This window comes from Patiria miniata, unplaced genomic scaffold (assembly GCF_015706575.1).
Source record: "Patiria miniata isolate m_02_andy unplaced genomic scaffold, ASM1570657v1 HiC_scaffold_30, whole genome shotgun sequence".
Classification (NCBI taxonomy): Eukaryota; Metazoa; Echinodermata; class Asteroidea; order Valvatida; family Asterinidae; genus Patiria; species Patiria miniata.
The window spans coordinates 6,152,386-6,162,038 of NW_024037070.1; the positions used below are offsets into that span (position 1 = coordinate 6,152,386).

Consider the following 9,653-nt stretch of genomic DNA (forward strand, 5'->3'; position numbering starts at 1 on the left):
ATGGTAAAGAAATAGCTTGAAACGTACGAGGTGTGCCATACATAATAAGCCTATTCCTGCGGTTTTTTGTTATATACATACATTGTATGAATAGCCTAGATGAAGATGTGGAAAGGCTCCATACATCTCGATACGGTTTAGGGAGGAATAGCAACGTCAAGTCAGTTTCATTAATCAGAGTCTGCTGTTAGCCTATAAGTTATCCTTGGTCGTAATGTACAAAGTAAAATGCGCCAACTATCCACGCCATTCTGTCGGATATACGGTACAATATTAGTACACGAGATTCGAGTACCGAGACATTACGAGACTTGACCAGTTTAGGGTAGGGACACAAGCTCACTTTACCTCCGTCAATTATGTCGTGATATGGAATCTAGGGCTTAAAGAAACAAAAAGAACCAAAATTTGTTGGTGGACCAAAAGAACTGAAATGACTAAAATTATGTTTAAAGCATTAGCTTCCATTTATTTAGAGCTTTTAGAGCATTTAATTGCACAGGACATTTCCCCCTTAGCCTGCATGATGTAGTTGGCACACTTGAATGAATTCGACTGATTTCCACCAGTACAAGGGGCGTAGGTGAAAGGCGCCCCCTGCCGTTTGCCTTCGCACAGTCACCTGAATCGAGATGCCCGAATGCACGAGGGCACCTCAATCGGGTGAACGTCGGAAATCCGATCTGCCGCCGGAAACTGACGGTTTAAGATCGACTCGTCATCGGCTGTGCTCGGCGACATTCGTGGAAAGCCTCGAATTCATTGTTGTGGCCTTTTATGATCTGAGAAATAATTTTCAGCAGTAAAATTGCAAAAATTATGAAGACGCATGATATGCTTGTACACCAGATGAAGTTAAGAAAATAGAAATATCAGAAACATGTACAATCCTGTAAGTACCGTTTTGGCAAAATGTGATTGTTCGGCAAAAATTTGACCTGATCAAGCTAAACGAGATATCGGAATCCTTGTTTCCCTGTTAATTGTTATTTTGTTATCAGGACGGTTTTTAAGTAAGATCTATCTGTTTTAGGTGATTTAAAATTACCAAACATTCAAGTGAAAGTAATGATTATGAAAATAAAGCTGGTCGTCACAGGGAGCTCCACATTTTGGAAAAAGATTGGTATAATAAGCCAGTTCGGTATTCCAAAATAGTCTGGTGCACAGCAAGATTCGACATTTTTTTCTCGGAATAACCGCGGCAGATAAATGCACACAAGGCTATGAGGAATGTGGTACAAATCTGCATTCTGTGCAATTTTTCGTGCAATCGAAAAGAGATGGAACTTTCGTTCGCACAAAAGTTTTGACACACAAGACACTTGAGACACTTCGCTGTCCAACTTTTTTGCAAAATGTTTATACTTCAGAACACGACGATCTCTTCAATTTTGCTGGTACCCCGCTATGCTTTTGCACGTATACGATGACATTTTTATCCCGGGCTCGGCAAATCTTGATGTGCACATGCGCAGTTGGAATACCGAACTGGCTGATTGGTACCTCCAAAAGACATTTTGAATTCTACTCAGACATGTACATGCACAACAGAAATGAACAAAAAGGCAAAAACATACAAGGAACGCATTTTGTTGGTGACTTGATACAACAAATTGAAATCAATTCTGTGCTTCGAAGAAGAACAATCATTTGCCTCCGTCGGAGGCTAGGAGGGCAGGAAAAAAATGTTGGGTATGATTCAAAACTCCAAACACATGCTCCCGATAGTTGTTTTCATCAGAGTTTTTTTTCCAACGTTCTAATAACCAGCATGTAGGTACGGTTTAAAAACTTTGAACAGATATGCCACAAATTGGTGGCAAGGAAATTTACGTAATTGATTAATACAAGTCTCTGTCATCGCGATTTTCCACGATTGGGCCCCGTCGTTCCACCCAGTTGAATTCACGCTTCGCTCGGGCGATCAACTCTTCAATGTCGGCCGCGATGTCCTGGGGTTCGACCGACGAATCGTATCGCTTGTAGGTCCGCCCGTTCCCATCCACTAGGAACTTCTCGAAATTCCACGTGATGTCGCCCACTTTGAGGTCGGTCCAGAATAGTTGAGTCTTGTCGCCGATTTCCAGCTTGACAGGCGGGCAGACGCTCTGTGAAGGTGGGAAGGGAGAAAGTAGAAATAAATCCACAGAAAGTCAATAACAATAGTTCGATGGTTGGACTATTCTAGTCAACTATTCAGGACCAGCCTACCCTGGCTGGTCGCGCCGCGATTTATAGCTGAATAATGAAAGGTTTGCGGAAACACCATGTGCGAATAATTTCTCAACTAAGAGAATGGTTCTGAAAAGAATCAGAGGTTCCGCAAACCTTTCATTATTTAGTATCTCCACCATGCAAAGCCTCAAATCTTACTGATTTATAGCTGGTTATCAATAGCAATTTTCATAGCACAGTGCAGATGGGACCAACTACCAACACATATGGCGCAGAAAACGAAACTGTGAGCGCTTAATTTAATTTTGATTGCATAGTTTTTATCATGTTAGTTTACGATTCTGTTACTTTTGTCACCATTGTACGTGATTATGTAAGATGTCCTAAACTACACAATCACTATTATTATTTGTGTAAATAAAGAGAAACAAGTGTTGAATTATTGTGCGACCGCCATTTTCTGACGGTCGTTGACATGACAATAGTTCGACTATAGAGTCGTTCGCACTTTATAGTGCGCCGTGGGCTAGGTATCACGAACCAACCACTATAGTTCACCACTGGTCCTTGCTAGAACTTGCCCCCGGGTGCAGGAATGCATTTCAACGCCATGTATAAGTTCCTCCTCAACGGTGGCAGAAAAGAGAGGAGAAAAATATACCCTAGTCATGAGGCAGCCCTTTTCGATCGTGTTCCTTGAATCTATTTAACAAATTGTAAACTGTTGAAAGGGATGGTGCCAGACTCTGTTAGATTAGAGTGCGTTCCAAGCCTCACTTTCAAGTTTGTTTTAAAATGAGGCCTAAAACAGGGTATTTTTTAATCACCAATTTTAAATTATTCATCAGAGCAGACTCGTGTTAATTTGCAATGAGCTTTTATATCATTTCTATCGCTACCACTTGCAAGTTTATTTTATTTTAATCGCTTTCAAGTTGCCGTTTCTCCATGCGTCTAAGACCAAAGACTATGATGGGCACATTATTGGAGCACTTGCCATTTGTATATTATTTTTTCGTTTGAAGCATCAAATTGCTCAACACTATTTTTGAGAAAACAAAGAAAACACTAACTGTTTTTTTTTTATTCAAGCGAAGTAATTTTATACTAGTCCTTTCTGCACTTTGAGCAAGGACTTTCTCATTCAATCGGATAATTTCGTTTCCGAGTGTTTACTACAAAGTTTCTATCTGCCTTTGAGTTTAATTTCTGAGGCAATTGCAAGTATAGAAACTTAAAGAGAAACACTCGGGAAAAAATATATCACGAAAACTTGACGTGCAGTTGTTTCCCAAACGAGACAATCTCTTTAATCCAGTCGAATTCATTAATTCATCCGGTGTGTGACAGCAATCGGCCGCGCGTATCTGCAGCCCAGGAGCAATTTACGATCTATGGAGGAGATGAAATATACGAATCCACCATATGTCGCTAGCAAGCCATGGAACATTATATTGCCTTGTCGTTCCTGTCATTATGCGGGTTCACAATGCCTGGCACGAAATAACTCTCATCCGAAATGTTTTTCTCCCGTAAACATTAATATTCATTCCCTATTGTGTTAAACATTATGTATTTCTGATGATAATCATTGAATGTCGTGAATTACTTTGAATCAATGATGACTTCAAAGTGATATTTTTTTATTTTTTACTTCATCGAGAGATGATATCAGAAAAAAGGATTTGGTTTTTGATGAATGATTCCTGTAAGGGATGGCTGAAATTACAACGCCAGTGGATTGATTGCACTTTTAGTGTGATTTCATATTTAATAACCGTACGCGTGTGCATCAATGCACACAAGGTGACTCTCCCATAGTACGTTCGATTTTGTTGATTTATGTTTATGCTTTGCCGCAACAAGAAATGACGGATGTTGACTAGAGCATTGCTGCAGATATGATCGTCTCAAACCTATTTATTGTAGTATATCGTTTGCATACATTGTACCAAGTTGGCATCAAGTGAGATATCCAAAAGGGCCACCATAATGACAGCCTTCATTTTAAAACGACTAAACAAAACATTTGCTCATACAACATGTAGGTATAGACTTAACAACTATGACATTTAATCAAGTGTCCGGTAGCGACCAGATAGCCGGATTTTAACGGGTCAAACAATGTTGTGGTGATGGATTTGGCCTTGAGACATGCTTATTCCAAAACAATTATACCACCTCGGCATATTTGAGGAAATTGAGATTTTTAATATGGCTTTCTGTATATTACGCAACGTATTCGCATACGTTGGCCCTTACAAGGTATACATGTAATGTTATTGGTCCATGGATCTGCTGTTACCATCCCCCTCCTTTCCCCATACATGTATAGCTGCAGCTCCCCAAATGGCCGCTTTGGTAGCCGTTAGTGTATGGCCCTAATGCCCTTCTATGACTGTGCAGCTTCTACTGATACCGAGTTTATGGCCCATCCAGTTTTATATTTCTGCTACTTACCGGTCTTGTGAAATATGCGGGGCTGTTTTAAAATTAATTGGAAACAAAGATGGCCGTTGGAAGTCCTGGAACATACCTTATACATTTCGCAGGTATTAGTAATAGGTGAACCTATTAAACAAAAAATGTCGAAACTATTGATACCACACTAAAATCATTTGAGAACCCTAAGTCACGACTTGGTCGCCATTTTCCTGAGTTGTATTATGTTCTGCCACTTCGGCGGCCATCTTGGCGGCCATGTTGGACATCTAAATTTTTCCAAAAGATGCTGCTGTCGCATCATGCAATTTTACGATCAGCAGGTCTCAAAGGCCAATATACCACCCAAAAATATTGCTTGTAATGAGTTGTTAAACTCTGGTTATCTGGTCCGCCGCCTGACTAGCTTCTTGCTCCGTATACGTCATATTACTGGTACATGTATATTAACTTGACAGCCATATTGGAAGCCATATTGTATTGCAAAAAGAAGACTTAAAATGGGAGGAAAGTGGTAAAAATGTATTCACCGACTACTTAAATCAGTATTCGTGCACTATATCATTTATCAGAGCGCACATAATGTATATTATGCTGATAGCCATCTTGGCGGCCATCTTGGATATCTCAATTTCCCAAGGATGCCGAGGTGGCATCATCCACATTCGGAATTGGCAGGTCTCAAAGGCTAAGAAACAATTAAGAAACTTTGTGTGAACGGTAAAACCGGGTCATGGTTTAACAAAAAAAAAAAAACGTTGATGCAGATTAGGCCAGGTTGCGGCCACAACCCGGCCATGGTTTTCAATCCCTTTTCAAAGGTGAACATTTTCTTCCAAAATATTCAAACGACTTTGCGCTGAATCTGTCATTAATTACTTTAATACGATCAGAACTGGACCAACTCTGACAACTCAAAATTTAACAGAGAAAAATATGTTAACCGTTGGAAGAAGAAATACCGTGAATGTTGCGGAAATTCTTACCTTTAGGTGTGTGTAAAGCTCGTGTTCGTTTTTGCCGTTGACGTCGATTTTGCCAACGATCGGGAATGCTGGTTCGAACCCCCCTCCAGGCCGCACGTACTTGATCCCATTCAATATCTCACTGTTCTTTCCCGGTTCCTGCATACCGAACTGGTTGCACGGAATGCCCAGGATCTGTAAAACGCCCCTGTACTGCTCCGTTAGTGCATTCATTTGGAGGTACTGGGAGGTGTAGCCTCAGTAGGTAGCCACGTTGATTAGAAGGAGGATCTTACCGGCGAAGTGAGACAAGGGCACCGGAGGGGAGGTTTCGTCCAAAGGGTAAAGCGAGTACTGATGTACGGTGGATGCAGCGCCGTCTGCCCGGCATATGGACTCCAACGTCCCGCCTGCTGCAGCTGCTACGGACCATAGGATCATCAGTACGGCTGATGCAGGCATCCACAGGCCTGCAGTAGCCATGGCTGACACTCGTTTGATAGCGCCGCTATAGGATCTTTGGTTTGAAGACTCCAGATGGAGAATGGCAATCGTCTTGTGCGAAGTACATGTATGTACTACTGTGGTACGGACTAGGTCTGCGACCAGATTGTGTCGCGCGTGATCTTTTATTACATCAGGTAATAACCTCTTTCAAAACGTCATGCAAACATAATGCACCACTGTCGCAACCTCATTCCAAGAGTCTGTTTTAACCTCCAGCCAAAGTAAACCCTGGCAGGATAACTTTGCTTCTAGTACACTGATTCGATGCCGACATAGCAAAAATTGGTTCATATCGTGTAGACAGTGGCGTAGCCAGGAATTTTTCAGTGGGGGCGCTGGGGGGGGGGGGGGGGACTGTAACATTTCATGGGGGGCGTCATGTAGATCAATGATAATTTTTTTAGAAACTAAAAAATCTCAGTGGGGGGTGGGGCGACTGGGGGGGGGGGGCGACAAGGTTTCATGGGGGGGGGGGGGGGGCTGTCGCCCCCCACGCCCCCCGTGGCTACGCCACTGCGTGTAGGCCCTACTTTGTGATTGTATTTCCAATGTATTATATTACCTGTTTTAAAGGAAGAGTACATCGTTTTGTCATCGGTGCATTTTTTTTCGTGTGAAGCAACAAAAGTTCTCAAATTTAAAGAAGGGTACTTAACTAACCCGATGAACTTTTAGCTCAGTGAATGCTGCAGTGAAAATGTTTTTTTTAATCACCCTGTACAGGTTATACTTGATGATATTGGTTCCATCATGGTGAATTCCATTCCAAAAGTTATCTCCAACGAAAAAAAAAACTAACAAGTAGAAAGCAGTTTCTGCATGAAATTATGTTCATCTTTTAATAATCGGCAATAAACTGTCTGGGAGCCAACCCTTCCCAATCATTAGCATTTGCCGTTGAATCTAACAGCTGTTTTGTTGCGGTGTTTTGCCCAAGCGTAACAGACAAGGTCTTTCTACAATGTTCTTTTTTTATAAATCGAGAATATTTGTTTTTACTCCAGTCGAGCATGTACGATCCATGGATGAATTTAGAATGAAAACATATGTCATGGAAACACTAATATCTCTGATGAAAATATCATCCTGTTTGTGGGTAAAACTGGGTGAGTAAAAAAAAAGCGGAACCCAAACCCAAATAAATATATGTAGTACCAAATTATGACTGGTAAGCTAATTTAATACACTACTTTTAGATGAAAACGATACTTCAATTGCTCAATCCTTTTAAATTGTATCACCATTTCATCGAAATGACCCTAAAATCTGTTTCGTCCAAAAATGTGATTTCAAGAATTGTCGTTACAATTGTCGTCACACATCACCAGCGATAACACCTCAGTCTAAAAGTTAAAAAAATATTCTTTTGAAGACCCATCCTTAAAACAAGTGGATTTTATAAATCCCCATGATTGTTAGCCAAAGCAGCTTTGTTAATAAAGATATTTTAATAGATACGATCAAAAATAGGGTAGGATGCAAAAAATCGGATGACAGGATACAGGGTACTTTATGACGTAATAATGACGTCACAATATACTACCGAGCTCGTACAGTAATTAATTGTAGAAAATAAGGTCGTGAAGCGTTGTGATGAGATTCCAAGTAATTAATTTGACATTTTGAGGGTCAGGGAATTGAAAAGTGATATTTTGGCCTTAGAAGACAAACGAAGGACGCTCACAGGGGGAACGGAATGATAGAAACGCGTTAAAGGGAATGAAACGAACTCCAGTGATGTGCACTGAATGAGACACAATAGCATGAATCTGGCAAAGGGACAGAGACAATGAGCATACAGGATGGAATAATACTTTATTTATTCAGATTAATTGGTAAAAACACCTGTCTCCCAAAAATACAACTATCCAATTAAAAGTAGTATACCAAATTTGATTAAAAACCGTCCAACAGAGTAAAAATACATTAACAACAATAATTCCCTTAATTAAAATAATTCCCTGAATAATATGAAAAATCTGTGTGACAATTACATGTGGTCGAGTATATTATAATTATTTTGAGTTGCATTATAACAGTGTATTAATTATCTCAAATTTCTGAAAGATTAACGAAATACAAAGTCAATTGCAAGACTGAGCAGGAAAATATATACTAGAAAAACTGCATAGTTATATTTCTACAGAAATTCTATTGATAGAGGATAGTCGTTGTGTTTTCCAAGCTTTTGATAGCATTTTTGAAAAACAACCGTTGAATGTCAATGAATCGAAAAATAAAAGTTTTGAATTTATGGGACGGAGCAGCGTTTTGTGCATTTTCACTTTGACGTAGGCCATGATGACATTTCATGCCAGATTGACTTATTCCTTAAACTTGAGCAGCCTTCGTATTTCTTAGACCTCATGGGTAGACTTTATGCGTATAGCGGCCATCTTATAGGGCATCCTTCGTTATTTTAATTCAGTAACAATGAGTGCTTAAAAGGTTTATTTCTGGTATGTCACAGCAAGACAAATGTATTGCCTTGATGACTGCTACCTATAAGGTCCATATACGCCTTTTTTTGAAATATTGTGGGCCAGAGAGAGCGCCTTTTTTCAGTGGGTGACCTCTCTTGTATATTCACCCCGCAAATGTATAATATTATGTTATTCATTTTTAAAAAAATATTTCATTGAAAATAAAACATGACAAAAAATAAAAAGCCCCGCTTCCTCCTTTTTTTCAAACACCCGGACGAGAAACATGTTTTTCTTATTCGGCCTAAGGAGCCTGCCGACAGGTTGCTTGTATGAAGCTGCATCCTAAGGCCCCCCCCAAAAAAGTCTCCGGTTTCTGGTATGCGCGCGCGTCGCCGTTGCCATGCGAGTAGGCAAAATGAAAACGTTTTTTTTTTCAATGAAAGATGATGTCTCAAAACCGCCAAACTCACTGGTTTGACTGGAATCATGCTGCTGCACAATTTTAACGTGTTTTTAGATTGGGTTATGGTCGAGAATAAGCTTTATGTGGCCTCTCTGGACTCCCATATATTTGCACTAAGTTTAGTCGGGCACCATTTGCAGTCATCAGCCGACATTTGAAGCAAAACAATCAGGTAAAAAAAAAAAAGCCGCGTCGCCGCACCACTTTTTGGGCAAGCTGCATTCCAGAAACCGGAGACTTTTTGGGGGGGCCTTAGAAGACAAACGAAGGACGCTCACAGGGGGAACGGAATGATAGAAACGCGTTAAAGGGAATGAAACGAACTCCAGTGATGTGCACTGAATGAGACACAATAGCATGAATCTGGCAAAGGGACAGAGACAATGAGCATACAGGATGGAATAATACTTTATTTATTCAGATTAATTGGTAAAAACACCTGTCTCCCAAAAATACAACTATCCAATTAAAAGTAGTATACCAAATTTGATTAAAAACCGTCCAACAGAGTAAAAATACATTAACAATAATTCCCTTAATTACAATAATTCCCTGAATAATATGAAAAATCTGTGCGACAATTACATGTGGTCGTGTATATTATAATTATTTTGAGTTGCATTATAACAGTGTGTTAATTATCTCAAATTTCTGAAAGATTAACGAAATACA

General features: G+C 40.0%; 1 pseudogene; it reads right to left on the reverse strand.

The window, feature by feature from the left end:
- Window positions 1-443: 443 nt before the first annotated feature.
- On the reverse strand, window positions 444-6,382 carry LOC119739527 (annotated as a pseudogene).
- Window positions 6,383-9,653: the final 3,271 nt, after the last annotated feature.